The sequence below is a fragment of the Elephantulus edwardii genome, unplaced genomic scaffold, assembly GCF_000299155.1.
Source record: "Elephantulus edwardii isolate Elephantulus edwardi_28Jun2011 unplaced genomic scaffold, EleEdw1.0 scaffold00002, whole genome shotgun sequence".
Taxonomy (NCBI): domain Eukaryota; kingdom Metazoa; phylum Chordata; class Mammalia; order Macroscelidea; family Macroscelididae; genus Elephantulus; species Elephantulus edwardii.
Genome location: NW_006399752.1, coordinates 17,890,232 through 17,905,969, shown reverse-complemented (window position 1 = coordinate 17,905,969; position 15,738 = coordinate 17,890,232).

The window sequence follows — 15,738 nt, the reverse complement described above, 5'->3', positions numbered from 1 at the left end:
GCGGTTGGCGCAGGATAGAGCAGGGTTTAGGGCTGTTGTGCATAGGGTCGCTATTTGAGTCGGAAACGACTCGACGGCACATAACAACAACAACAACAATCTGAATCTTCATCCTCCTTTAAAAACAGTTGGTTTTGATTTTTGGGGTTGGGTTTTTTATTTTTTTGTGGGGTGTTTTTTTTTTCCATCTCCGGGGTATATTTTGCATGACATGCTCTGTCAGCCTAGTGAAATTTTGCTAAAATAATTTAAAAATAAAATTGCCACAATACCTTTATGCAAAGCTATAATATCTAGCCACAAGCAGCAGAGAACCAAGAAACTCAAGAAAACCGTAGCTCTTTCTCCTTTCAAACTCATTACTCTCAGATAAATTTCCTAGGAACTCTTGTACTGGTTCCTTTCCTAAATGCACCCTCACTTCTACTTGCATCCCTACCATCACGACACCCACTAGGACTTAGTTCAGCTACTTCTATGGCTAAAAGCATGTACGTTTGCAAGTGGTTTGTTGGGTTTTCTGTATGATCTCCCTTGTTGTTATTATTGTTTTATGTCATCCAGTCACTTGAGACTCATAGCAACCCTATATACACCAGGTCTTAACTCTGCTCTATCCTGTGCCGACCTTATCATCTCTGACACATCTATCCCCACTACCCCAGTCACTGAGTCAATCCATCTCGAGGAGGGTCTTCCTCTCTTGATTTCCATTATAGAGTAATAAATTAAAGGAAAATTATTTAACTTTCATATTTTGTCATTTCCCAACATAGAGTTCTATATGGCCTGCCGGGAGCCCTGATGGCCTAGCGGTAAGAAGTTATGCTGCAATCTTGCATGGGGTCTGAATCCACCAGCTGCTCCACAGGACAAAGATGCGCAATCTCCTCCCATGCAATTAACTGCCTCTGGGTCAACTGGGGGTCAGTTCTGACTCAACAGAACATAACAACAACATATGGCCTGTGGGTTGTAAGTGTGCCTTTTGTACTAGTTGCAAAAGTTCTAGAAAAACTCTAGAAGCCTTGTCTCAAAGCTGCTTATTATCTAACTGGTCTAATATATTTTGAACCCACCACCATCTGGTCAATTCTAACTCAAAGTGACCCTGTATTGGAGTTCCAAGGCTATAAATTGTGTGAGAAGAGACAGCTCATCTTTCTTCTGTAGAGTTGCTGGTAGATTAGAACCAATAAATCGTTTGTTAGAACCTCAATACCAGCAAAGTATCTTAGTTTAAAAAACACTACTAAAATCACTATAGTTCAGTCATAAGAAGTATGTTTTCTGGATATTAAAGAAACACATTACTTCTCTCAAAGTGAAAAGTGAAGGAACATACTGTATCCTATTTCGTGGTTTTAAAACTGTGCATCATTTTTGGTTTTGCTTTCCTTGCTTTGTTTTAATTGCTGCTTGCCATGTTTAAGAAGGGCTGGCTGCTCTATGCTCAGCTCCATTCATATCCCTGACATTCTTGAGTCTGGACCAGCTCCCCAGGTACCATCCTTCCTTGTCACCAAGGTCCTGCCAGTACAGTTCATTCAGTAGCCATCATCACAGTGAACTATCTCCCAGCAGCTCCAGATGGAAGATAGGGGTAAACAGCTCCCCCAAGAGTGCTCTCCAACTTGGTGCCATCAATCAACTTGCAGCTGGGACCAAAGAACAGCTCAGTGATGAAGCCAGCTCCTTACTGCCAAAAATATAGCATAGCACATTTCTCAGAGCTCAGCTTCTTTCAAAAGGGAGAAGTTACACTTACGTGTTCCAGAATTTAAGCAGCCTTCATATCTAAGATTTATGCCCAGAATGTATATTCATTATTATACTTTTTATTCAGACGTGTGTCTGTGTGGTTAGGGTTTTTGTTGGTTTGTTTTTTTAATATTTCAATTACAGCTGACATCCAAATTGGTAACTGTTCATTTTACTTCCTTCTGGAAGAGGATTATTGGAATGTTTCTGTCTTTAGTAAATAAATGCGTACAAAATCAAATCACAGGCTATTTAACCAGGTTTGTTCGTACATAATGTTATGGTTCGTTTCTAGCACCCAGAGCAAGACAGTACTGGTGTTTGCTGGGTGCTGGCGCTCAACAGTGGTAAGCAGTCCGTCCATTTTTCCTGCACGGAGCAGACAGACGGTGGTTCCTCTATAAGCCAGGATCACGAGCAGGAAGGCGCGGTTGGAGATGCAGCACGAGTGTGTTGGCACCACTCACTGCAAAGGAGACAGCCCTGTAGCGGCTGCCAGAGACTCATCCTTCTCCACCATCATGTGGGCAACCAGATGATGTAAAACAGCACCATGTATTATATGCTCCGAAAATAACCACAAGTGGAAAAAAAAAACCCCAACAAAAAACAAAACACAAAACACTTCACTCATTAATGTATCTTCTCTAATTTAAATGTTGTAATTGAATTTATAGCACTTGAAACTTAGTAGCATTATTTAAAGTAAACCAATAAATGGATTAAGGAATGTACCTACATGACTTTTTTTTCTTTTAATAAAATTTTTATTTTATATTGGTTTACTTGCAAAGTTTGTATACATTGTTTTCACACCTGGTCTTTCCCATTTCTTTTACGCACCCTTCCCTTAAACCTATGATTACCACCCCCACCCCCCTCACCGCTCTGCTCTTACCATCCCCTCCTTGGATCCTCACTCACATTTTACTAGCTGTCTATTTCTACAAGAATGGTCTTATACAGTTTTTGTCCTTATGAGACGAGTTAGTTCATTTAGCATAATGCTCCCCAGTCCCTCCCAAATTAGAGAGTGATTTACAAAATCATTGTTCCTATAAACCTCACATAGTTTTAAAATTATCTTCCACCAATATTGCATGCAGCTTCCCTCTTCTCTGCAATTCTCTTCTCCAAGACAGAGGATATGTGTTTCTCATCTCCCAACAACCAGTTTTGTTGCATGGTAGGAAAAGTCTCCAAAACTAGTTATCTGTTGCTGGTTTAGCGTGCTTGATTCCTTTTGTTCAGTTCAGCTCAACTCATTGCCATTGAATTGTAACTGACTAATAGCTGATCCTGCAGTGAGCTTTCAGAGGCTATCAGTTTCAAAGAAGGAGATTTCTCATCTTTCTTCTGCAGAGTTGCTTATAAATTTTAACCATCTGCCTTTAAAATAGCAGTGCAACTGCTTACCACTAGCTCAGTAGAGCTCTCTTAGTTTTGTAAATTAGATTTTTTTGAAAGTCATCATTCCACTCCAGGTAAAAAATGACTGTAATTACAAATATTTTTGCATTTCTATTCCAACACTTTAGAATTCTTATTTCCATTGAATTCTTTCTGCTTTAAAAGTACAGGAACATTAGCCCTAAAGACAATACCATTAATTCTATCTGATTGTCCATGTGCACATGCTAATGCATGTAAGATTCTCCAGATATGAGTTATTACTAGCTGGCATTGAGTTGGTCAGACCCTTGATGTACCTGGGAACAATAAGACTGAACTGTTAACATTCATGCATTTCAATCACTGTTTCTTCAAAGTAGACTATCAGGGTTTGTCTTTCTAGTCTAGTCTAAAGGCAGTGCTGAAATCTGTTCAGTAGCACAACATACAGACCTCCACTTATTGATGGGCTGCCATAGAGGTGCATTGGCTAGGAATCAAGCAGGAATAATAGTGTAAAAAAAGATCAAGTAGACGGCACTGAGATCAATGACAAGAAAGATGAAGAAATCATCTATGCTATTTTAGAAATTTAACATGTGGCTTTATCAATGAAGAAACTAATATTGGCCAATATGGAATTGTTACCTAAAAATAGTGTAGTGATGAACATATTCAGAAAATACTTCCAATACCTCATGAACTCCCATGGAATGAGCTGACGAGTTTGGATTATTTTAACCTATGCTACAATAAACAACTGAAAGGAAATAGCAATAGAAAAATAATTTTGGAGAAATCATTCTACCAGCAAAGAATATAGTACATTTATCCTTCAAGTGTCTACTAAGCACTAATATGTTGAAGTAATTATGTTGTTTATGAAGTCAAAATTGCCTTGCATCCAAGGAAAGTTAAAATAAATTTAGAAATAACCATAATATGAGGCAGGTAATAAATGCAAGCTCTATGGATATAGCTTATATATACGTGTGTGTCTATAAGTTAAACTTCATTACTCAGTATTCCCGAATGAAGGCAATAAACTTCATTACATAGTATTCCCAAATGAAGGCAATAACCAATTTGTTGAGGTATATAATGAAATATAAGAAACAAAATGGGAAAATCTATAAAATTTTGCTATATAAAGTTATTTCTATTCAGTTCAATAGAACGTTCTATAATATAGGATTTAACAGTTTTCATTCGTGCATATCTAATTTCTTCTATCCACTTGTCAGTTTGTGCTATTGCGATGATTTATGGGTCTCTGTGATTCTGGAATATATGCTAGTAATATTTTGAATAACAACAAACAGGGTCTTCCATAGAGGACAGACTTCACAGAGCTATCATATTAATAGAAATGAAGAAAAAAGATGATCTATTTCCAAAAATAAAATAAATCTCTATAAATCAGAACAGAACATCATCTGATTGGACTCAAATATACCAACTCCCATGAAGATGGTAGAGGAACAGACAGGATCCAGTCTATAATAGATAGGGTACCCATGAGTTAAAGTCAGCTTGGCAGCAGCCAATAATAACATAAACAGGTAAAGTAAGATTTTAATCTCTATTTTAATACTGGAAAATATGTTCCTCTCTGAATTATAGTGTTAGACAAGAGCATTGAATACCCCAGGGACTGCCAAAACAAACAAAAAACACAACAAAACCCACCCAGGTACGTCTTGGAGAAGGTGCAGCCAGAGTGTTCCTTAAAGGCAAAGATGATTAAACTCCACCTCACATAATCTGAGTGTGTTGCCAGGAGAGGCTGTTTCTTGGAAAGAACATCATACTTGGGAAAGTGGAGATGCAGCAATAGAAAGGAAGACCCTTGACAGTGTGGATTGACACAGTGATTGTGAGGACTGCATAGACTAGGACACGGTTTAGATCTCTTATCCATTGGCTCCCTAGGAGTCTTACTGGATTTGACGACACCTAACAATAAAAACAGTCGTTGCTGTGGTTTTGGTTTATGAATTTCAAGGCTCCAAATTGTGCATAAAAGGGAACTTACTCAATAAATTGATCAGTAAAGAAATTTACCTACACTTTAATTTAAATTATTAACCACAAGACCAAGTATACATTTCTTCAAAAACGGATTCTTTTTTACTGCCTCATAATGAGAGTTCAGCGAAAGGTGGCCAGGTCTTGCCTGAACCATCGTTTTAGAGAAGAGCAGCCAGCAGAACTGTGCTGCATTTACGCAATTTCTTACTTGTTCTTTGACACAGAGTTGGCCAACTTTCCCTTGCCCTGCTTGAACTCTTGTTTGGTAGGTTTTACAAAAACCACTAACCACAATGTTGTGTACTTTCTGGGGGGAGGGAGGCAGTCATTTGAAGTTTTGCTGATTTCAAAGCATAAAACCACTCAGGGTTCTCCAGAAAAGCAGAACCAATAGAGATTTATTTTCAGGAAATGGTTCACATAACTGTGAGGGCCAGTGAGTATAAAACCCGTAGAGCCGGAACACAGGCTAGAAACTTGGGCACATTTTCTATGTTCACTCATAACGCAGAATCCCTTCTTCTTCTTCCAGAGACCTCATTATTTGCCCTGAAAGCTCTCAAATGATTAAAGTTCACCTTCATTACCAAGGTAACTTCTAGTCAACTGATTGTGAATATAAATCACATCTACAAAACACAGCTAAACTAATGCTTGACCAAACAATTGGGCACCATAACCTAGTCAAATAGAAGGTTACAACTCAGCAGAATAGCACTTTAAAAGGTTGATGTAAAGGCCAAAATGTGTTCGAATTAAAGTCATTTGCATAATGAGAATATTAGGCTAAATGTTTTCTATTTATAGAACAGGTATAGAGTGTGTCACTTTGTCCCCGTAGAAGCCCAATGAAGTGTCAAACATGGATTAGAATTTCTGTCTCATAAATGACGAAACTGAGATCCTTGACCAGAGTTTTGCAAAGGTTAATGACAAAGTGGGCACTCAATTTTAAGCCAGCACTTTCTTCTTTCTACCATACCATATTGAACAACAAGCAAATTTCTGCTCTTGACATTTTTATGCTTATTTTTTTGTTGTTCCTGACTTAGTCATTCTTGTCCAGTCAGAACTGACTCATAGCTAACCCCCCAGCAGGTAGGTATTACGAGACTGTACGTGCCCAAGAAAAGACTGTTCATCTTTCTCCCATGGAACAGCTGGTAAATTCGAACTGCCTGCTTTGAGTTGGCAGTGATATGCCTTACCCATTAAGCCATCAGAGTCCATGAATATATATTATGGATAAATATGTATTATGAGTAAACATTTCTATAACAGGACATTTGCCATTCTTATATGCACAATACAAAGGTATTTGTGATGTTTACTATGTTCAACCATCACCATTATCTGAGTTGGGGTTTGTTGTTTTTTTTTAATCATCCTTAACAACAGCTCAAGTTGCCTTTAATCCTGTCTACCCTAGTAACATCTTAATATGCTCTGGTCTCTATTACCCAAAAAGTAAGCCTACTGCTGTCTAGTTGATTCTGACTCCAGTAACCCTCTACTCTGTGTCCAAAGCTGGACATTATTTTCAGAGGAGATCGTCCATTTTTCTTCCAAGAAGCAACTGGTAGATTTGAACCTCTGGCTTTCAGTGATCCGTGTGGCATGTAATGAACTTAATACCAAAGGTCCTTTGATATCTATACATTTGCCTATTGTAAACCTTGCATGTGTGTGGAATTGAGTTGATAAGAACCAATATAGGTTCATTTCTAACATTTGCAGATAACTCATAACCATTTCCCACTTCATCATCCTGATTGCAGATACCCATATGTCACTTGTTTTCTGTAACCCTAAACATTTGGGGTCTCCACAAGTGAGGACCTTGTCCTTCCTTCCCCTGATGAATAGTCTAACACTAGCCTCTGTGTTGATTCTCACTGTCCACTATAGGTTCAATAATTCCAAATATTACTCTTAGAACTCAAAGAAACTACCCCTGAGAACAATTATCAATGGTAACCAGAAGGACGCAAAGGCACATATCAGGAAATTTCAGCATGAGCATGGTTAACAGCATTTCATTTTCCTCAGAAACATGTCATATCATCTCCAATAGATGAGTGTCTTCACCATTGTGGGAGGCTCAAAAAAAAAAAAAAAAAAGAGAGAGTTACAATGTTTAGGGTCCCCTAAGAGTCACTGGGACCTAAGAGTATATGTAAAACTGGTGCTTTACTATGTTGTTGTTACATGCCATCAAATCACCTGTGACTCATGGCGACCATATAAACAATAGCTCTGAATCCTGTTCTATTCTGAGACAATCTCACTCTCATACGCAGACACACCTGCCTCAATTACCCCAGTCACAGTGTCAATCCATCTTATCCAGGGTCTTCCTCTCCTGCACTGTTCCTTCCATCTTTCCAAGCAAGATGTCCTTCTCCAAAAACTTTGTCTATCCTAGCAACATGTCCAAAGTATGTGAGATAGAGCCTCAAAGTCCTTGTCTCCAGAGAACAAGTTGGTTTTACCCTCTCCAGAGCAGACCTATTTGTTCTCTTGGCAGTTGATGGTATGTTCAGTACTCTTCTCCAGCATCACAACTCAAAGGCATTAATTCTTCCTCTGTCATGCTTGTTCAATGTCCAGCTCTCTGATGCATAGCAAATAATTGTGAAGACCATGGCCTAAAAGAGTCTTACCTTAGTCTCTAGTTTGACATCTTTGCACTTCTGCAGTCTAGAGAAGACCCAGACAGTAGACTGTCTTTTAATTTCTAGGCTGCTGGTTTCAACAGTGTTAATTATGAACTCAAGCAAAAAGAAATTGTTAACAATCTCAATCTCTTCTCCATTTATCATTGTGTTGCCAGTTGGCCCAGTGGTGAAGTGCTTTGCTATATTTGCATAAAGATGCCCCATTCCCTTTCCAAGGTATGTTGCCAGGGGTATAGTCTCCACTTCATTTCCTCACATTTAAGTGTTGGCTGGCTATTTAAGAAAGCAAAAGACAACTTGATTGCTAAAGAATTACCAGGACTCTTTCCAGAAACCAGAGACAAAACCTAAATCAAGTCCTTTGTCCCACATAAAGATGAATCACACAATATCTGTCCTTATGTGATTGTCTCATTTCACTTGGCATTATGTTCTCAAACTCCATTGATGTTGCATATATTATAACCTCCAGTCTATTTATGACTGATTAATTTTCCACTGTAAGTATCTATGACCATATTATTTTTATCCATTCACTTGCTAACAGACATTTAGGTTGTATCAACATTTTGCTATTGTGAATAGTACTTCAGTGAGTATTGGTGTGCAACTATTCATTTGCATTATTGATTTCAGTTCTTTCGGTATATAGCCAGCAGTAAAATTACTGAATTCTGTGGCAATTTTATGTTTAGCTTTTAGAGGAAGCTCCAAACTTTGTGAAACATAGCAACATCTTTTCAATTTGACCAATATTTTTAAAGTGTTCAGTGTGCCAGATTTTTTTATATCATCATATGAAGTTGGCATAAAGGAAGGATGCATTCTCTTTTACCAGGGTATTTTCATCTTGGTAAGAATCTGAGTTACTCCTAGATGGAATCCATCGTGACCAAGTTAATGTGAAATAAGTTGGTGATGTGAAATAGAGTTAATTAACATAATAGGTACAATTAAGCATGAAATCTGAATCACAAAATCCACTGAATATACAAGATCTTTGTGAGACTATGCTGATGGATTCCACTAGCACTGGAAAATGGAAATTGTTTGACTTCATTTAAGGGGAGAAAAACAGGATTAGAGCTGGGCAAAGCTCTGGAGACAGATACGCTGCCTATAAGCCCTACTGTTGTTTGGCTTTTGGCTGCTGCAACTTTGCAGACACCAGAAAAAGTAGAGCAGAAAAGCAATGTAAATTATTGAAGCGGTGCTGCCATTTCATGAAGCAGCTGGGATAGTCTGCCCATAAAACATTAACATGACATTTCTGAGCTTTGACAGGTCGTTTGGAAGAGAAAGGGTAAAGAATACACAGGCCCTTTGGTGGGAATGGAGACATTTGCTAAGATAAAAACAAACAAGCGCTGTGGCTGGTTTGCACGCCAGCCTCCACTGAAAAACAGCAAAGAAACATGAAAATTTAAAGCTCAACACCGAAATAGATTAAACTTGATTCGTTCGTTATACTATGAACGGGCAGGATTAGAAGCATCCAAAGCTTTTCTCTCTTCTTTGACTCTTTCAAGAAAGAAAGATGTCCTGCCTCCTGAACTATGCTCAGCATTTAATTTATGCCTCTAGTAAATAATTGAGCTGCATGTCCTTTGTACACAGTGAATGAATGTGTTTATCCAATCTGACTGGAGGGGGATTACGGATAAAAAGTGTTCATTTCCTCAGCTAGCCAAAGGAGCATTCCTGTTTCTAATAACAGTTTTTCACAGTACTGGTTTATAGGTAGAGCTGAACTCATTCACATGCAGGCAGCCTTTAGGGATGTTGGAAAAGAAATCTTTGTCACAGAAAATGTCCTCCAATCCCTAGGAACTACAGTCACTTCTTTGTAAGTAGGCCCAGAGACTTTAAAAGGGGAAGAAAAGAATCTCCATCTCCAATGATAACATCCGTAGCCAAAAATATACCATAACAGCCTTGAGTGTGAATCCCTTGCTCTTAGATCCTGGAGCCAGTTGTAATGGGTTCCTGGAGGGCACAGATGGTTTGCACTCAACTATTAACCTAGGAAGAAGTTCTGGTGGTATAATGCATTACTTGTTAGACTGTTAACCAAAAGGTCAGTAGTTCAAGTCTACCAACCGCTTTGTAGAAGACAGACTGTCAGCTCCTGTCAAAATTTACAGCCTCAGAAACCTCGTGGAGTCACTATGATTCAAACTCAACAGCAGGAAGGTTTTTCATTTGGTTACTAACATAAATTTGGATGTTCAAGCGTCCTTGCAGTGCCGTGGAAAAAGATCTGGTGATCTGTTCCAAAAAGATAACAGGCAGGAAAAGGCAGTGGAGTAGTTTATCTGTGCTTCTCTGAGCACCCTGCCTGTCTGAGAATAAAAATCAACTCAACAACAATGAAATTTTTTAGAGTTCTAAAGTTATCCTTTCTAGATAGCCTGTGCTCCTACTTAGAAAAACCAATCATGTCATATTCTCTAAAACACAACAACAACAAAAAAAAACCCCAAAACAAAACCCCTAATGCCAAAGCATTTTCTTCTAGAATATAGCTTTAAAAATATTCAAAATCAGAACCTTTCTAGAAACAAACTTCAAGACATTTACCGAACTCATTTTCAGTAAATGTCGGAGCATCTTATGATAAAAATGATTAATAAAGCCAGGTGATTCTGTAAATATTAAAAAAAAAAAACCCTTTTAAATCAAAGTAGAAACTAAATTCCAAACAAGTGGGTTAGGAATTGTTATTGACTGCCTTCGAGTCGAGCCCGACTTATAGTGACCCTGTGAACCAAAGGCCTGAAGCCTTTCTGTAACTATCAACATTTATCAACGTTCATAGAGTTTCCAGAGGCATGTTGTTTAGGAAGTGGATGCCGCTCCTGCTTCCAAACCTGTCTTAAACTGGGAACTCCACCGAACACTGTCCACCACGGGTGACGGTTATGACATTTGACACCACAATGGCACAAGGTTCAGCGTCACAGTAAACCCAGGTGGAAGCTATATTAAAAATGCTAGCATGCTACAGAGGAAATGGTTATTTTCTTTCTGTGATTTTTTTACCATATCATTAAATTAAGGACTTAAAATTAATAAACTAGTTAGCATTCATTTTTCTACTTTCTTAGTACATTTTTTTTTTAAATTACATGAAGATAGTTTCATGGGAGATATGATTTTTCCAGAGAAAGTAACTTGAAAATACCATTTCTATGTTCCACGTAGCCTGATTGTCCTAAAGTGCTTCCTGTTGTTGTTGTTGTAGTGTACAGCAGAGTGAGAACAGACCTGTGGCGGACCCTTCGGTGGGTTTTCAGAGGCAGTTAATTGCTCAGAAGGAGATGGCCCATCCTCCTCCTGTAAAGCAACTGGGTCTAAAAGGACTTCATTTACTTGGACTTTACTTGAAATATAAATATTTCATGTGCCCTCACCCCTTTGATAAGCATAAATACCTAGAACTATTCACAGACTGCAGATGGAGATATGCCATAGTTTTCATTCAATGTTACACTTTATACTTTATTTCAGTGTTTGATTTTCTACTGAAATGCCACTTCAAACAGTAGAGTAGGATCACACAGTTGACACCAAAATGTTCAACCCTGTCTAAATTCGAGAACAATGTAAATTGAAAGTTAAGACTAATGTGTTCATGTATGACAACAGCATTTGAATTCATAGCTAACAGGCCATTTCTACTGCTCTCATTCCAGTTGTAGTAGTAAATACCTCCTTGTCTTCTGATCTAGACATAAGTCCTTTCTTGATTCTCTATCTGGTTTTTATTTCTCTTCCAACTCCAGGTCTGCACAAGAGTAATATTCTTCTACCCAGTTCTGGTAACTCTTGGCTTCCCCCATGTCAGTTTTCCTTTGAAGTCATATTAAACCAGCCTATCTACTTTGCATTTCCTGTTGTTCCACAGCTTAGCTTTGTATCTTATCTGAGATTCTCCATTTTGTTCAAAGTCTTGGCTCTCACACACCTGGCTTGATCCCAGCATATGTATGCTTGAAAGGGCAGTGAGTTCTATACAACATTAAACAGATAAAACATATTTACGTCCATTTATTGCATTTAAATGAACTTTAACCCTGTCTTTTAGATTACAATAGACATCTTCTTGTTCTTAGATTGAACTTTGGTGAACATTCTCTTGACCATTAAGGTTTTTGGGACATTAAAAAGTCACCTGTGACTATTTATACTGAATAATTCTACTTCTTTTGAACGCACCCATTCATTCAAAACCAGGCCAATTACCAGTTAGCTGCCATCTTGTTTTTCTCCACTATCCTTATGTATTTTTTAATTTAATTGGAATTGCATGTATATCTTTAGAGACAACCCAATCTTTTATGGAAGATTGTATTCTCTGCCACTTGAAATGGTTGTTGTATATTGTCGAATCAAAATTTATCCATAGCTGACTCTGACAGGTTTTCAGCAGCAGTTAATTGTTAAGGAAAAGATTGTCCATCTTTCCCCCATGGAGCAGCTGGTGGATTTGAACCATGGGTCTTTGGATTTGTATCACAGCTTCTTACCATTAGACCACCAGAAAGACCTTTATAATAATATTCCACTATTTCATTTCATTTTGGTATGTAGCAGTACTTGTACTTATAAAATAAGTGTTTCTTAAATACTTGCTATATGTTAGGTCCTTTTCTAATCATTTGGGGTAATTCAGTGAGCAGAGAAGGTAAAAATCCTTGGTTGTGAAGCTAATTTTTAGTTAGAGGAAATAAGAAATATATTTTTTAATATTATGGAGTATGTGTAAAAGTGTAAATGTTACAATGAAAAGATCAAAATCAGAATAACACAGTACAGAGTAAGATTACTAGAAGGCTACAGAAAAAATACTTTAAGGGTATAAATTAAATCAATATAACATTCATAAATATGATAAATAACAAACCCAGTAAATTAAAGTTGTTTTAATTTAGTATTAATAAAACTATGTGGGGAAAAAAGGAGAAAAGAATAGCTTTTTCAGACATGTTATAAAAAACCTCAGGTCTATGGATGATATGGAAGCTTCATGATCTCATAAGCACTTCAGGTTTTTCTTTCTTTCTTCCTGCCACTAATATTGTCCCCATTCTCAAGGCTAACTCATGATGAAAAGACAGCTACCACTTTCCATCCAGCCAGCTTAAATTCTCATAATGAACATTTCTGCTAACATCTCATAAACACTTCTTCTCTAAAAGAAACATGGGAGATATTCTTAGCTGAGCTGATAGCCACTTACTTGAAAAAAATAAATTTGTAAGCATGAAAGGATACTGAAAGACACTATAGGTTTTGCATAAGAACAACTAAGTGTTCTATGATTTCCATCCTTCTCGATATTCACCATAATTTGTTATGATCCACATAGTCAAGTGCTTTTGCAAACTCAAAGTGCAAATAGATAGTCTTCTGGTATCCTTTAAACCAGGATCCATCTAAAAGGATCTCACTGCTGCCATGACCTCTTTTAAATCCATCTTGAACATCTGACAGTTTCTGTGCATGTACGGTTCTAGCAATTTGGAAATGATCTTTAGAAATGTTTTGTTTGCATGTGATATTAATGATATTGTTCAATAATTTTCACATTCTGTTGGATAAATTTCCTTGGGAATGGGAACAAATATGAACCTCTTCCAGTAAGTTGACCAGGCATCTATCCTCCAAATTTCCTGGCATACTCATGAGCATGTCCAGGGTTGCATCTGTCTTTGAATCATGTCAAGTGGTATCTCATTGATTCTTGGGGCCTTATTTTTTTTGCAAATGGCTTCATTGAAGATTGAACTTCTTCCTTCATTACCATTGGCTCTTGATCATAGACAATAAGATTGGCAGAAGATAGAGCAGGGTTTAGGGCTGTTGTATACAGGATCATTATGAGTTGCAGGTGATTTGACAGCACGTAACAACAACAAATATTTCAAATTAGGTTTGAAGCAGGTATTTCCTGAAATATTTCAATGTCAGCCAATTCTTTTGGTACAGTGATTCTGCATATTCCTTCAATCTTCTTTTCATGGTTTCTAGATCATTCAAGATTTTGCATATGTTGTTGTGGTTGTGTACCACCGTGTCTTAATCAACCCATGGCTGAACCTCCAGTGAATTTACAGAGGCAATTAATCAACTGGGAGGAGAATGCTCATCTTTCTTACACAGAGCATCTGGTAGACCCAAGCTGCATATTCCAGTTTGTAGTGAAGCCTCTTACTACTATAATTATTGAAACTCAAGGCTTAATTTTGTTTTTTAATTCTTTCAGCTAGGGAAATACTCCAATATTCTCCAATTCTAGAGTATTGACTATACTATGAACTGCTACGAGAAGAAACAGGTTTATCCTTGAGAGGATGAAACCAGATTGCTCTTTGGAGGCAAGGATTCTGAAACTTCATCTGACATATTTTGGACATATTATAATGATGGACCAGTCTTGGAGAGGGACATCATGCTTGGGAGGGTGAAGGGACAGTGTAGGAGAGGAAAACCCTCTATGAGGTGGATTGATTCAGTGGCTGGGGTAATAAGGGTGGGTGTGTCAGAGGCAGTGTTATTGGCACAGGATAGAGCACAGTTTAGGACTGTTGTACATAGGGTCGCTATGAGTCACAGGCAACTCCACGGCACATAACAACAACAGGTCTCCGTACATTCTGTTTTAAGTAGTTTGCTTTGTCTTCTTGAGCTGCCCTTTAAAATCTGTTTATCATTTGTTTTGGCATATCTTCCCTTTGTTTTTGCTTCTTAATGCTCTAGTGCAACGTGGAGGGTCTCTTGTGACAGCCATTTTAGGTTTTTTCTTTCTCTTCTGTCTTTACAATGATCTTTTGCTGTCTTCATGGCTGATGTCCTTAATTTCATATCACAACTCATCTGGTCTTCTATCAGTAATGTTCAATGCTTCAAACCTAATTTAAATTTTTTTAAATTCAGGTGAAAGAGACTCAAGGTCATATCTTGGTTCTCATGGACTTGTTTTTATTTACTTCAGTCTCAGTTTGCACTTGCACATAGGTCAGTTGATGGTTTGTTCCACAGCAAGCACTTGCCTTGGTTTTAACTGCTGATATTGAGCTTCTCCAATGGTTCCTTCCACAGAAGTCATCAATCTAATTTCTATGCAGTCCATCTGATGAGGTCCATGTGTTTTTTAAAAAGATATTTGTGATTAATAGTTCATTGAACATAAAAAAACAGTTATCATTCTATTTTCAGCCTCATTTCTGCCACCAAGTCAATACTTTGCAATTATTCTTCTTCTTCATTGATTTAAACTTTTGTATTCCAGTCACCAATTATCATTAATTCATGTTTGGTCAATATCTGCCTGAAAAATTGGTAAAAATCTTCAATTTCCTCCTCTTCGGCTTCAGGTATCAGTGTGTATATTTGAATAATATTTATATTAGCAATTCTTCCTTGTGTTTGTATCGATAATAACTTATCACAACAGGTTATTTCAGGATTAAATTTGAAATTGTCTTTTTAACTACCAGCAACACCATTCTTATTCTGGTTTTCATTTCCAGCATAGTGTACCACTTGACTGTCTGATTCAAAATGGCCAAAACCAGTCCATCTCATCTCTCTAATGCCTAGAATGTTGATATTCATGAATCCAATTTTATTTTTCACAAATTCTAGTTTCCCAAGATTCATACTTTATACATTCCATTTTCCAAGTATTAAGGGATGTTTGCAGTTGTTTTTCTTTATTTTGATTCACTTCCAATCTGGGCTCTACTTCTAATATAATACAATCTGGGCTCTGTCTCTAATATAATAACTATTCATGTTCATAGGATTTTCAGGGAGCTACTTTTTCAGAAGTCAATGGTCAACCCTTCTTCCTAGTTTGTCTGAATCTGGG